This window comes from Tachypleus tridentatus, chromosome 7, assembly GCF_004210375.1.
Source record: "Tachypleus tridentatus isolate NWPU-2018 chromosome 7, ASM421037v1, whole genome shotgun sequence".
Taxonomy (NCBI): Eukaryota; Metazoa; Arthropoda; class Merostomata; order Xiphosura; family Limulidae; genus Tachypleus; species Tachypleus tridentatus.
The window spans coordinates 12,202,705-12,218,433 of record NC_134831.1 but is presented as its reverse complement, the minus strand read 5'-3'; the positions used below and the strand labels follow the sequence as shown (position 1 = coordinate 12,218,433).

The 15,729-nt window shown below is 34.2% G+C and overlaps 1 pseudogene across 1 annotated transcript in view; it reads right to left on the bottom strand.

Annotated features, from left to right (window-relative positions):
• Window positions 1–9,718: 9,718 nt before the first annotated feature.
• LOC143255123 (glutamate-gated chloride channel-like) overlaps window positions 9,719–15,729 on the bottom strand; it is a 249,432-nt pseudogene continuing 243,421 nt past the window's right edge. Inside the window, exons 8-9 of the transcript XR_013030443.1 lie at window positions 13,832–14,250; window positions 9,719–10,644 (exon numbers count right to left, since the gene is read on the bottom strand). The product of XR_013030443.1 is annotated as a glutamate-gated chloride channel-like (transcript). The remainder of the gene's footprint in view (window positions 10,645–13,831; window positions 14,251–15,729) is intronic.

The window sequence follows — 15,729 nt, the reverse complement described above, 5'->3', positions numbered from 1 at the left end:
GCACAGCAAACATGTGGGTGGATGTTTGGATCCCAGAGGAGATATACTGAAAGAAGAGAACCTTCTACAGGAATCCATACCGAGGGGATTCTTTTGGAGTACCAATCCTCAGTAAGCTGGAAAATCCTATCGAACACAAAGAGTTGCGGTAAAATTTATTCTTGTAAGAATGTCTTTCACGCCTCACAGAAGGAGAGAAAGGAAAATGGGAAGTGAGAATCAAAGAGAAGTCAGTAGTCCGGAAACCCACAAAACAACTGACAATTAAAGAGAAGTCAGTGGTCCGGAAACTCACAAAATCACTTGGAATCAAAGAGAAGCAAAATTAACAATATGTTAAGAAGTCAAACAGCGAAAGAATTCTGGTGTGAGGCCAATACACAAACTTCGCAATATAAGAAAAAGAAAAAAAATAATGAAGTTAAGACTAAGTTTATTCAAAATATAAATCATTCTGTGCCATTGTTTTTGTAAATTATCACCGAATCTGAAATGTTAATTAAAAGAAACAGTACCGAACTAACCGGATTTTTATCGCACTTAATTAACATTAGGAAACGTTATATCACTTTTATTCCATATTTTTATTTGTTTGTATGTTGTTAAGCACATATGTAGGTACACAATGGGCTATTTGTGATCTGCCCACTACAAGTATCAAAACTGAATTTTTGACAGTTAAGGTCCTTCAGATGTACCGTTGAACCACCGAGGGTATTCTACCAGATATTTAAATTATCTAATCCAACCTGGATTTTCTTACTCCAACTATTCACTAGTTGAAGATTAGATCTTTAGCTCTTTGTGAAAGTTAATTAGATACCTACCGTCAAATGTGTCTAATTAGATCTACCTTCGGATGTATGTAATTAAATGCTTGCCATCAGATTTTTCTAGTTACATATTCATCTTCGGATGTCTGTACGTTAAGCGACTTCTAAAACTATGAAGGATAATCTTTAGGCAATAAAAACAGGTCGTTTGTTTAAGTTCTGTTATTATGATACGGAGGGTGATTTTTTTTTGGGGGGTGGGCTCATGACCCCGTTACTGCTAACACTTGTTCAACACGTTGGGGTTGTGGTGACGGTAGAATTCTATTATTATCTGAGAGTATTCAATAGGCACTATTGACTAGCTATAGTTTCTTTGTTCAAAGTTACTGTTCTCTAGTTGTCTTTTCTATAGTCTACGAATTCAAAGTTATTATTATCTAGCTGTTCTTTCTATAGTCTGCCAGTTCAAAGTTACTGTTTTCTAGCTGTCTTTTCTACAGTCTATCAGTTCAAAATTACTGTTGTCTAGCTGTCTTTTCTATAGTCTATTAGTTCAAAGTTACTGTTGTCTAGCTGTCTTTTCTATAGTTTTTCACTTCACACTACACACTTTTTAAACAGTTTATCAAAGTTCAAGGGCCCATTGATGCTATGTCTTCACGGTTAGTTTCCTTTCACAAAATTAAGAAAACAAGCGTGAAATTTCTTTCGTCAAACGTTAGAAAATTTATCGAAGAAAAAGATGAAACCGAGATAACACGTTAACAAATGTGTCGACTTGTTTCTAGAACTCACATCATTATTCATGATGTTGAATAATTGTATATTTCACTTACGTGTGACTATACTTCATGTTAAGAATTAACCAACAAAAATTAGGTGAAAGAACCCCTGCGTTTAATTAGATTACCAGTAGTGATGAAAGTAGTTTTGTAATTTTCTTTTGTGATCCATATTTTTATCCTATAACGAACGACGTTTTGGACACGCATTCAGTTTAGGTTTGTTTGTTTGAATTTCGCACAAAGCTACTCGAGGGCTCTCTGTGCTAGCCTTCACTAATTTAGCAGTGTAAGACTAGAGGGAAGGCAGCTAGTCATCACCACCCACCGCCAACTCTTGGGCTACTTTTTTACCAACGAATAGTGGGATTGACCGTCACATTATAACGCCCCCACGGCTGGGAGGGCGAGCATATTTGGCGCGACAAGGATGCGAACCCGCGACCCTCAGATTACGAGTCGTACGCCTTAACACGCTTGGCCATGCCGGGACACTTCAGTTTAGGAAAAGGCGTTAATAAAGCGTGAATATACATCAGTAGTTCTGTAGTAAGTAATGCTTAGTGATACATCATATCAGTTTAGATAAAGGCGTTAATGAAGTGTGAATATACGTTAGTAGTTCTATAGTAAGTAAGGCTTAGCGATACATCATATCAGTTTAGGTAAAGGCGTTGATGAAGCGTGAACGTACATCAGTAGTACTATAGTAAGTAAGGCTTAGTGATACATCAAGGAGTAAAAAACAATTATGTTTATTAATGTTCTTAATAAAGATTAAAAAGCAGAGAAGGACAACAGGGAATCTTTTTATTATTTTCTTTGTTTTAACGAATAATGTACATAAATATTGGTTAACACACAAACAAAACAATCCAGTAAATTTATACACAGATACGATCAGAATGGAAGATCTGTTTTAGCGGTATGAACATAAGACATACAAGTTTACAGGAATTAAATATCTAGTTACGTTTAAAGAATATAAAAACACTGGTTAAACAGAAACAATAATAGGTGAAATACCTGATATTTAACAAAGGTTTCAACACTTCTTTTTCATGCAAATTTTTCTCTTTATGTCAGTCACATATTTCGGAAATATTTTTTCTCAATGAATTTGTAAAATGCTTTAATTTCATCCTATAGTATGCTACGTATTGTCTTAAAATGGTCCTGATAGGAGAATGTGGACAAATAACTATGGCAACTTTGAGATGGTATTTTCAGAAATTATTCAAAATATACAACTGTCCTCAGCCACCGTTTCCAAGGTTTTAGTTAGAAACGAGAGGTGTACCCTAGTGGTTACTTTGGTAAACTTAAACTTTTTTTTTTTTCCTTTCTCTTCAAGGAGAAGTTTGAAGTTAAAGATTACTTGCAATAATCAAAACATTTAACTGTTTGGTTGAAATATTTTTTTTTTAATTAAAGGGTTAAAAGTGAAAATACTTCGTTTTTACTTTGCTATGTTAAGTGCATATGCGTATTTTAAACAAAATCTTGAAAACCTATAATAGCTAGAAAAGTTAAGTTGTGTGTATATGTATATATATATATGTATTGTGTGTATATCTGTATGTTCTGTTTATAGGTAACAAGAATTGATAATTATTTGCAATCTAGCGATAAAACCTCAAGCAGAGTGGTGAAACAAACACACGTAATATAAACTTAATCAGCACCGTAAGTGTTAGAACAAACACATATAATGAACTTAAACGACATCCTAAGTGCTAGAGCAAATAAACACAGATAAAATAATGTTAGAAAGATTAAGCGCTAGAGCAAACATATGTAAGTAAACTTAAACGACATCTTAGGTGTTAGAGCAAACATATGTTAAGTCAACTCAAAGACATTTATTTCTAGTCTAATGAGCAGTCTTCTTTCTTGTTTAAAGATACCGGTCGTGTTTTAAACATTGCTGTCAATCCTTATGTATAAATAATCGACTTCAATCCAATGAAAAGTTATGTATTGAAGTCATTTACTGATACCTATTTGTCCGCAGCCAATTATAACTTATGCACGTGTTGTGAGTTCAATTTTTTTTTATCTAATAAACAGTTACAAACAAGACTTGAACAACAAATTCAAAATGGTTATGACCATTATTCACAAACAGGCGTATAAGAGTTTGAATAACGAAATACTTTCTCTACAACACGGGTATTTTACCAACCTTGCCACTAGAGGGACGGAGCTGAAGCTATTAATTACATGAGGTGAACTCAAGCGCAGTTGAAACTATAACGTAGACTATATACAAGAAATCTCTACACAATCCGAGCTTGAATTCATATGTACTTGATGGGTACTGTTCCCATACATTACAAAGCTTATTTAAATCTGGATTTCTTACATCCGTTTAAATAGATGGATGGACAGATAGATTAAACATCAAAAGTGGTTGATATAAACGTACAGTTAAGTCTATGTTTCCAACTGGTGATATTTTATACTAGTATGTATACACCAGTATGACATTGTGATGGTTTTTATTTGCCATTTTCTTTGCTTTTCTGTTGTTGAACACACAGGAACACAACGGGCTATTAGTGCTGTGTCCACCACGAGTAACAAAATCCTGTTTTTAAGGGGGGTGGGAATCTTTAGTCCTTCCACTAATCCACTACAGGAGAGGGGAGAACATTTTCATAGTGACAGTTACTTTTCCAGCTCAGAAACACAAATTCAAGGTGTAAATTTCCAACAAATTTATGAGTAATTTTGTACATTCATGTTAAACAGTAGTTCCTAGATACTATGAAATTGGCTCTATAAGAAAAATTCACTAAAATTCACTCGTACTCATGAAATATATTAAATAATAATAATATCTTCAGTTAAAGATTTGAATTGCTGAATGTTTTTACATATACTTACAAAGGTAGAGAAAAAAAAATAATTTTTTAACACATCTTTACAGATAAAATCTACCAGCAACGTGAAACAACAGTTTTACGTGAAAAAGAACAAAGCACTGTGGCTAACAAGCAACGCCCCCTAACATATAAAAAGGCATTAGTTTTTGTTATTAAGCCTTTTCTTAAACTCAACTTGAGCCTTGGTACCCGAGGTCAAAGCAACAAGTTTGGACGAGAAGCAGTGATGGTAAAAAAAGATTTACAGACTATTCAAACACACCAGTGATAACACTAAAATACAAATTAGAAAGAAGAAAGTTGATCAAAAAGTTCAAGTGAAGAAAAAAATACGACTTTTCTCTCTTGATGTGCATTTCAAAACATGGCGTCGATTTCCCAGTGTCCATTCTTAGCGATTCATAATTTACTACTGTCTGACGTAATGTTAAATTGTTTAAGGATTTTAGGACACGGCGCGGCCATATGGTTAGGGTGCTTGTTTCATAATCTGAGAGTCGTGGGTTCGAAACATAGTCGCCCTTTTAGCAGTGAGAGCGTTGTGATGTTACGGCCGAGACGACTGAATCACAAATCTTAGTATTGTAAGCCTTAAAGGTTACCTGTAAGCAGCCTTTTAACCACCACTTATATATAAATAAAGGAATGCTGGAAATATGTATTTCAATTACAAATGCGCGTGACATTTTGAACGCACTTCTCTGATGCAGTTACGAAACTTCGAGAAGTATGACCATAAAAATTACAGAATAGGAAACATTTCGATTTGATAATTTTAGTGTTCAGTCAGCTCAAGGTCACAAAGTTAAGCTTAAAACAATGTCACATATATTATGTTAGTTCCAAGTCAAACGAAAGAAACACTCGTTAGCTTTACTTTTTTCTTTTTTTTAAGAGGTTAAGAGAGAGGAGGTAAACACCGCTAACACATCGCCATTTGTACCTGTACGCTCAGAACAATAAACACAAGTAAAATTCACGTAACACACGAGAACAACCTAAGGGTAGAAAAAGTTGTGTTTGCTGTATTTATTTCTTTTGAAATGAGTGTGTGTGTGTGTTTTCTCATAGCAAAGCCACATCAGGCTGTCTGTTGTGCCCACCAAGGGGAATCGAATCCCTGTTTTTAGCGTTATAAATCCGGAGACATACCGCTGTACTAGCGTGGGGCCTTCTTTTGAAATGAAAAGGCTGAGATAATATGTGAGTATTTATATATAGGGGTATTTTGATTTTCTATTGGCGGTACGATACCTTTTTACCCTCACGTGACAAAATTTAACATAATTCTAAAATAGGCAGTAAATTTAAAATAAAAAACACATGGTAAGAAAAAAGTCGAATTCATCTTTTGATTAACATTGAATGAAAACAATAACCATATTAAATTTGGTTGTTTCTATAACAATTAAACGCTTATTATTTCATTTATCCTCATAGTCAGATTTAGAGTTTCTCTACAGGATACAACCCAATTTAGGGTTCTCAACTAAATACATCCTTACTTTATTTTCAGGGTTTCTTAGTTAGACACTTCCATATGTACATTGGTCTCAGGACTTCTTAACTAGATACTTTTATAAGTACTTCGGTTTCAGGGTTTCGTAACTAACAACACCGTCATTTTGGTTTCGAGGATGGTTTCCAATTAGAGCCACCCATACTTTGCTTTCAGAATTTCTCACCTAGATATATCCGCACTTTGGTTTCAGGGTTTCTTAACTAGACATATTCCCACTTTGGTTTCAAGGTTTCTCAACTAGATACATTCCCACCTTATTTCAGGGTTTTTAAGTAGACACATTCCCACTTTGGTTTCAAGATTTCTCAACTAGATATATTCCCACCTTGGTTTCAGGGTTTTTTTAAGTAGACACATTCTCACTTTGGTTTCAAGATTTCCCAACTAGATATATTCCCACCTTGGATTCAGGGTTTTTTAAGTAGACACATTCCCACTTTAGTTTCAAGATTTCCCAACTAGATACGTTCCTACTTTGGTTTCATGATTTCTTAACTAGACATATTCCCACTTTGGTTTCAAGGTTTCTCAACTAAATATATCCCTTCCTTGGTTTCAGGGTTTCTTAAGTAGACACATTCCCACTTTGGTTTCAAGATTTCCCAACTAGATATATTCCCACCTTGTTTCAGGGTTTCTTAAGTAGACACATTCCCACTTTGGTTTCAAGATTTCTCAACTAGATACGTTCCTACTTTGGTTTCATGATTTCTTAATTAGACATATTCCCACTTTGGTTTCAAGGTTTCTCAACTAAATATATCCCCACCTTGGTTTCAGGGTTTCTTAAGTAGACACATTCCCACTTTGGTTTCAAGATTTCCCAACTAGATATATCCCCACCTTGGTTTCAGGGTTTTTTTAAGTAGACACATTCCCACTTTGGTTTCAAGATTTCCCAACTAGATACGTTCCTACTTTGGTTTCATGATTTCTTAATTAGACATATTCCCACTTTGGTTTCAAGGTTTCTCAACTAAATATATCCCCACCTTGGTTTCAGGGTTTCTTAAGTAGACACATTCCCACTTTGGTTTCAAGATTTCCCAACTAGATATATCCCCACCTTGGTTTCAGGGTTTTTTAAGTAGACACATTCTCACTTTGGTTTCAAGATTTCCCAACTAGATACGTTCCTACTTTGGTTTCATGATTTCTTAATTAGACATATTCCCACTTTGGTTTCAAGATTTCCCAACTAGATATATCCCCACCTTGGTTTCAGGGTTTTTTAAGTAGACACATTCCCACTTTGGTTTCAAGATTTCCCAACTAGATACGTTCCTACTTTGGTTTCATGATTTCTTAACTAGACATATTCCCACTTTGGTTTCAACGTTTCTCAACTAGATACGTTCCTACTTTGGTTTAAGGGTTTCTTAAGTAGACACATTCCCACTTTGATTTCAAGATTTCCCAACTAGATACGTTCCTACTTTGGTTTCATGATTTCTTAACTAGACATATTCCCACTTTGGTTTCAAGGTTTCTCAACTAAATATATCCCCACCTTGGTTTCAGGGTTTCTTAAGTAGACACATTCCCACTTTGGTTTCAAGATTTCCCAACTAGATATATTCCCACCTTGTTTCAGAGTTGTTTAAGTAGACACATTCCCACTTTGGTTTCAAGATTTCCCAACTAGATATATTCCTACCTTGGTTTCAGGGTTTCTTAAGTAGACACATTCCCACTTTGGTTTCAACGTTTCCCAACTAGATACGTTCCTACTTTGGTTTCATGATTTCTTAACTAAACATATTCCCACTTTGGTTTCAAGGTTTCTCAACTAAATATATCCCCATCTTGGTTTCAGGGTTTCTTAAGTAGACACATTCCCACTTTGGTTTCAAGATTTCCCAACTAGATATATTCCTACCTTGGTTTCAGGGTTTCTTAAGTAGACACATTCCCACTTTTGTTTCAAGATTTCCCAACTAGATATATTCCCATTTTGGTTCACGGATTCCTTAAAATGCAAATAAAATGCATTTATAAATATTTCATCTAGTAATAATAAGCCACGCGTCACAAGCGTATCTTGTTTTATTTGTCTAAACGTCATTAAGTAAACAAATTATTGTATCAATCATTTTCGACGAAAAATCGTGAATTGAGAAACACGCTCATGGTTAACAGAGTGGAACACCATTTATAATAAAATCCTTTTATGATACAGTGAGCAACAGTAATTATCTGTGAAATACATTACCGAACAAAATACGCTTAATACAGACTATGTGTATAAAGAACAGAAAAAATGTATCCTTTTCAACGAATAGTTTATAAAAGCAGAACAGTGGATAATACGTATATGGCATAATTACACTGTTTTTTGGGTTTTTTATTTTAAGGAGTACTGTACCATTTAAAATTATAGTAAATCTCGGAAGGACTGATTCTACTCTCACTAATGCCCTCTGTTGGAAATAGTAGAGCTTGTAAGTAATAAATAATTAACAAGAAATTCTGAGATTTAGTTATACGACCAGTTTTTAACTCTTGTACAGCGTGAAAGTAGAAATAATATAAATTAATAATAATTTCTGAATAGCTTTGTACACCTAATATATTTTTATAAAACTTGAATATACCAAACCAATTAGAAAACGTGTTTAATATTTAACAAAAAAATTATTGTAGCATATGCTTAAGGCTATTTTGACAAATTAGTTATATTTTCTAAAATAACTGATTGATTTCTTTCAAATCAATACAGTTAAATTTCCAATATTCAAACAATACAAATTATTATTTCTGACACATTATCCAGGTTTTGTGAATTACGAAGTAGCTAAGTGTTATAATTTATGTGAATTATAAAACTTAGTTTTGTATTATTTTAGGATGATCCTGGATCCTTTTCGGTGCTAAGTCACAATGCTAACTTCAGATCTTCCCTTAGTGCTTTATCTTTATGTTCACGTATACACAAGTGATGTGTGTGTGTGTGTGTTTCGATAACCTAAAGACATTTTCTAAAAACAGGAAACTACCACAGCAATCTTATTTAACAATATCTAATATATATATCTAGTTTATCATTTCAAAAGCACGTGAAACACGGTATTACAATAGAACAAGTTACAAAACTGATCACAGATAAATAGCAATTTTTTTTAATTGCCAATACTCAATACTTATTTATTTATGTAACAACATCAAATATCGACAGAATTAATTTAAAATGAGGTTGCTAAGTGACGTGTATATAAAGATTGAAATGCTGATAAGTCCTCTGGGGTGGAACAATAGCATGTTAACAACAACTGAAATCTGGGGTTTGATTCTCCGTGGTGGACACAGTGGGTAGCCCAATGTGTCTTCGATCTAAAACAAACAAACAAACAAAGCATACTGGTAAAGATTTCGGCATAGGGCTGGGAATGTGAGAAATAAATAAAATTGCTCAGTTAAAAAGCAACAGTGAATATTATCAACAAAGAAACTTGTTGTTTAATAAATTAATTCAGAATACCGTGAGCTTCAGCCCTCAGCTGCCAGGATTGGGACACATATAGCCCAACTGATGTTTAACTAAAATTAATTCTTATATCTGTTAATATTATTGATTTTTAAATATATTTTCTGACACAGTTGAAGCTATTGAATATTTTTAAAGATGTTATAACTTCTTATAAAAAATACTTTGTGTGTGTGTGTGTCTCCACCGAAAATCGCCACGAGTTAAAATGTAAATAACTTACTTTTTATGTAATATTGACAAATAATGACAACACTCCAGGAATGTTTGAGTAAACAAATGGTAGGCTGTTCATTTATTTTCTCAAGTACGTTGTTAGTTCAGCCGGTCTGCTTGAAACAGGACATCAAAGAACTCAAAGAATCGTGTAATGGCTGACTAGAGAATAGAGCGACTTACAATTGATTTAATAATACTTGGTAAACATCTTGGAGCAATATCTTTATTACTTAATTATCTCCTGCCATCGTTTTCCAACAGAGGCGCTGCTTACTTAGTTACGTCATTTTAGGCCGAGTCCAAAGTTCACACTACAGAATAATGTAGTACAATAAAGAAATTAGTTGCGATATTCAAGACTCTCCACAGACATCTATTCTGTAGCTCACTACCACATAAAAGGTTGGCACACGAGGTTAATGTCTTGGTATGGTTCTTGCAGGAAGGTATATATATATATGTCAGATCAGTACCCTTTATTTTGAACGGAATACTCCGGCGCAGTGGCATCGGATGACACATTATAACAAATCCACATTGAATGCTGAATATTTTAACCTGTACCTTTTATTCTGTAAAATAGAACACTTAACTCAAACAAACACGAAAAAAATTGTGTTTTTGTTTTTTGTTATTATCTTTTTTTTTTTTTTGAAATCTGCATCATCCTTACAGGTTCCAATCTGTTTTCCAAGTTGTTGAACTGAAATTCTGCAAGACTACTATCTTGAGAAAAAACATAGAATCATATATCTTCTTGCCGGAGAAGATAGGTTGTCCAATAAACGAGGTTGAAGAGAGCAAACATGAGTGGAAAGAGGATCCTAGACATGACATCAATTCGCTTGGAGCGAGAAGGGAACTTGTTGAGCCAAGCTTTACAGGGGTTGATGCTTTTAGGGGGCTTCATGTGAACTTCACACCGATGAACCTTATCAGAATGTACGTCCCCACAGCGATGAACCAGTGGCTTCTGAAAATGACGTGTAATTATGCTGTATAAACTTAAATAATAATTAATTACCATACCAACAAAGGCATGTATTTCAAATTTACACTAAGGGTATATTATAAAGCTGTTGAAGTATTTAACCCAAAATATTTAGTTTTTTCTGGATACTGTATATTATGAAAAATAACAATAATAACAAAACAATGAACAATAATTAGGTAACCATACAGACACATAAACATGTATATATACGCGGAAGAAACATCTTCAAAAACATGCTCAAATAAACTGTAATCATGATAAACTTTGTTTTACTTTTTTTTGGACGTATCTACTTACTGAACATGCAGGATATCCTAGCCTATTTACCCAAAGACAAATAAACTGTGGATAATGTGAAGGCGTGCTAGATGTACTAACACGAAACATCATATGTGGCAAAGTTATCAGATCTCGGATCTTGTGAGAACGTGGTGTGAAATAAATTGCACACGTAGCAGTAAGTTGTCACCCAGGATTTTAATGAGAGTTTAAGAAAGTTCAGCGCAACCAGAATACATGAGACTAGCAGCTGGCCAATCACGTACACGGGTCAAGACGTGGATGTAAAATAATGGAAAACTACTATGTTAGTCGAAATAATAGAAAACTATCATGTTAATCTCAATAAACGAAAACTATTATGTTAGTCCAAATGATGGAAAACTATCATGTTAATCTTAATAAATAAAAACTACTATGTTAGTCCAAATAATGGAAAGTTATATGTTAATCTCAATAATGGAAAACTGTCATGCTAATCTCAATAATGGAAAATATCACACTAATCTCAATAATTGAAAACTACTATGTTAGTTCAAATAATGGAAAACCAGTATGTTAATCTCGTTAATGGAAAATTATCATGCTAATCTCAATAATGGAACATTACCATTTTAATCTCAATAATTGAAAACTACTATGTTAATCTCAATAGTCGAGAACTACCATCTTAAGTTCAGTAACGAAAATCTATTATATTAATCCCAATAATGGAAAGCCATCATTTCAATCCCAATAATAAAAAAAAAAACTCTTACCTTATAATGAAAATGGATCATTTTAATTCCAGTAAAAGAAAAATATCATGTTAATCTCTATAACCACTGACTGCCTTGACTGGATTGAATTGAACTTGTTTAGAACTTGACCGAGTTGTTCCATTTGTGAAGATTGAGATGGTAATACCATGAAGTGATCCTATTTCATTATTTCAAAGAACCAGAAAACCTTGTCGAGTTGTGGAATTCTGGCGGAAATGATCTAGGTATCTCTGGGAACACTAGTGCATCATGTCATACTGTACGATTTTTGAGTAGTGTGTATGTGTGAGATAAGTGACTTACTTGGTAAACCTAAACTCTTAACCGAAATCGAAATATATCATGTTTTGATTTGTAAAAAAAAAAAAAAAACTGGCACAAAAGTACAAGATCCATAAATCTCTCCATATGTGATGTAGTTTTCTAAAAAATGTTTACAAAACCTGGCGTCAAGTATTGGTATTAGAGTTCAAATTTTAACCTATCCTCACAATGGGTTCATTATATATTAAAAAGAACCTCCCTGGTATCAAAGTGCACTATCTCAGTACCTTTGGTAATGTAATGTATGTACACATTGTACATTTTCTAGTTTGAAAACTCAGGAAGAAGTAAAAAGGGATTTGGGATTCGGGGATTTTTCCGGACAGAAGTGACTTGAACAGAAAACAAAGGAAAAATATTTCCAACTTTGTTAGAATCATGAAAAACATATCTGAAAGTGAAGTATGTAACAAGAACACACGTGAATTTGCATGCGATGCAAATTCTGAGCATCCGTAACCCTAACGATACTTCAAAGATGTGGGTCATCAACTCACACAATATATATTAATTACACGTGCTTTACACATGACAAGATGATGAACTAACCTAAGCATTATGTCTACAATATACCTTAATTCGAAAGCTTAGTGACGGGTTTCACTGTTAGTACAACTTAGAATTCAATACATTTTATTATGATTTATATAAATGGGTTACAGTAATTCTTTATTTCATGTGTAGCACAAAATAGGTTGAAGTAATTCTCTATTTTCTATGTGGTATAAGAGAGTTATAATAAATTTCTATTTCATGTATGGTATAAATGGGTTGCACTAATTTACTATCTCCTATGTGGTACAAGAGAGCTACAGTAGTTCTGTACTTCATGTGTAGTATAAATGGGTTACAGTCATTTTTTACACTCTGATCGGGGTTAGTAGCATTGAATTCCATTTTTGAAATTGGATAAGCTTACGGTTGAAGTGAAATATGCCTACAGCTTTTCGATCATCAAGATAAAAATATACAAAACCAATTTATCTTATACCTTGAAAGCCTGTCGACAGCTGTCATGAACATCAGTATTATCCAAAGACAACTCTCGAAGTATTGTTAATACTGTAATACATCAAATGTAGCAGGACAGAAAAAAGAAAAAACAGGTTTGGGCGCCAGAAAAAGTGAGTTCTGAGGAAATAATACTTTGTTATGAATGACGACAGAAGGGGAGGGGGTGATGATGAATAACCACCCCTGAACAACCTATATAAAAGTATACTTGTAAGTTCTCCAAAGCAGTTTTATACAATGGTAACAAAGTTAGATACGTCGTCCTGATCAAAATAAATTATATTAAATGTAAAATATTTTATTTGTAAGCTCTTAGCGACCAAAATAATCAGATTTAATTTAGATTTCCTTGTCCGTCTAGTCAGCTGTTTATCAATGTTGTACAATATATCTGCGATAGTTATTTGAAATCAACATTATTTCTAAAGTGACATCCATCTGGGAAGGAGTGATTGTGCTAACTTACCCCGTATATAGACAGGCATGTTAAAGGTTTAGTAGATGGGCACACAACCTCCATGAGACCATCTTGAATCGAATGCCAATTATTAGAAAAATAAAAACGCAATGAATTCTAATCATTATTATTTAAAACATTAAAACACTATATACCTAGCTTGCTTCAATCACAAGCTAGTACTGAATATTTATGTACAACATGTGTTTTAATCACTCAATGGCTTCAAGCGTCGCTTTGGTGGTAAAGTTTAACATTGGAAAATGTAGATAAAAAGACACTATAAATCATATCTTTGAGAAACAACAGATATTAACACCATATCTCCTACCATTGCAAAGGTCGTAGCGCCACCTTCCACGTGATCATTGTCCAGACTAGAATGCTCAATATCCCATTTCCGCTGCTGTTTAGTAACTTGTTTCTGCATGTGTGACCGTGAGGCATAGTTGACCAGTGCAAACTCTAGTAAAGCTCCAAACACAAAAGTCAAACAGACTCCGGTCCACACATCAATGGCCTTAGTGTAGGATACAGGTGGAAGTGACGCATTAATACCGGAAGTTTGTGTTGCCATGGTGAGTAAGGTGGTGACACCTAGTGAGACACGTGCAGGGATGGCGTTTTGGTCCAGCCAGAAGGAGACCCAAGAAACGATGACCAGCATGCAACAGGGAATGTAGATCTGGATCAGATAGTAGCTAAATTCTCTCTTGAAGATCAGATCCACTCGGATGCAACTGTACTCTCCTATGAAAAGAAAAATACAACAAAGATGATGTTAAAATGGCTGCAAGAGAAAGAGAAGAATGGTTCAATGTTTCAGCCAAGCAGTCTTCATCATGGAAGATGTCCTGATGGAAGCAGTGTGGCCGGAATATTGAACGTATGTTTTTGTTTCCCTTAAATATACCTTAACCTCTCTCTCTCTCCCTCTTTCATTGTATTGTGAGGACTAGTTAGATCCTAGGTCTGCTTGTTTTATACGTGTGTTAATTTTAGTATGAAAAAGAAGTCTTAAAAACCTCAACGGTTAAGGTCGATTACAAAACACTAAAATCTTATTAACTTCACAAAGAATTTTTTTTTCATTTATTGCAACACTGTGTAAACAAAAGCTTAGAAACATTAAAGTTACTTCTCAAAGTTTCTTTTTAATTTATTGTAGCATTGCAGATACTTCGGCGCAGAAATAAATATGAGTGAAGTGTATGTTTATCATAACTCGACAACTGTATGACAGTTTTGACGCTAGTGGTCTTGTATGTAGCAGCTTAACGCTGATGATTATGACAGTAGGAAAACATAGTTATCACCTGTCTGTTTGATTATTTTTGTTTGTTTTGAATTTTCGTGCAAAACTGCACGAGGACTATCTGCGCTAGCCATCCCTAATTTAACAGTGTGAGACTAGAGATAAGGCAGCTAGTCCCTACCACCCACTGTCAGCTCTTGAACTACTCTTTTTATCAACAAATAGTGGGTTTGATCATCACATTATATCACCCCTACAGCTGAAAGGGCGAGCATATTTGGTGTAATTGAGATTCGAGACCGCGACCTCACTCAGATTACACGTCGATCGTCCGAACCACATGGCCATGCCGGACCTCTTCTTTAGTTAAAACAACATCATTAGAAGTTTTCATTGAAAGTTTTAGAAAACTCTGGTGTATTGAAACTAAGTCATCAAGCAGAAAACGAAATTTTATAATAAATGTCAAAAACATGGCAAAACAATTTTAATACGGATGTCTCGGAATTGGTTACAATTCCATCATCAGTATTTCGACCTTAAAATGTGCATTCGAAATATTTTACGCACAAAAAATTAAACAAAAAATTATTAAGAATTAATATTTTAATGCCTATGATGGATTTGGTTTGGTAAAAAGGTGTTTAAAATCAGGTTCGGAAAAGTTTCCTTTGCAATGTAAAGACAAGGTACAATCAGCGAGGTTTCAATTAACGGAAATAATTTGCTAACGACAAAAATTGGAGATGTCTCCCATTAAGGTAAAAAATAGGTACAACTAGATTACAATATAAAAACATCTTATCTTAAACCGTTGGATGCCTCAAGGAAAGCAGAACAAAAATAATTCCTATTATCTTTACGAATACATGTAACGGTCAATCCCACTCTTTGTTGATAAAAGAGTAGCCTAAGAGATAGCAGTGGGTGGTGATGACTAGCTGCCGTCCCTCTAGTCTTACACTGCTAAATTA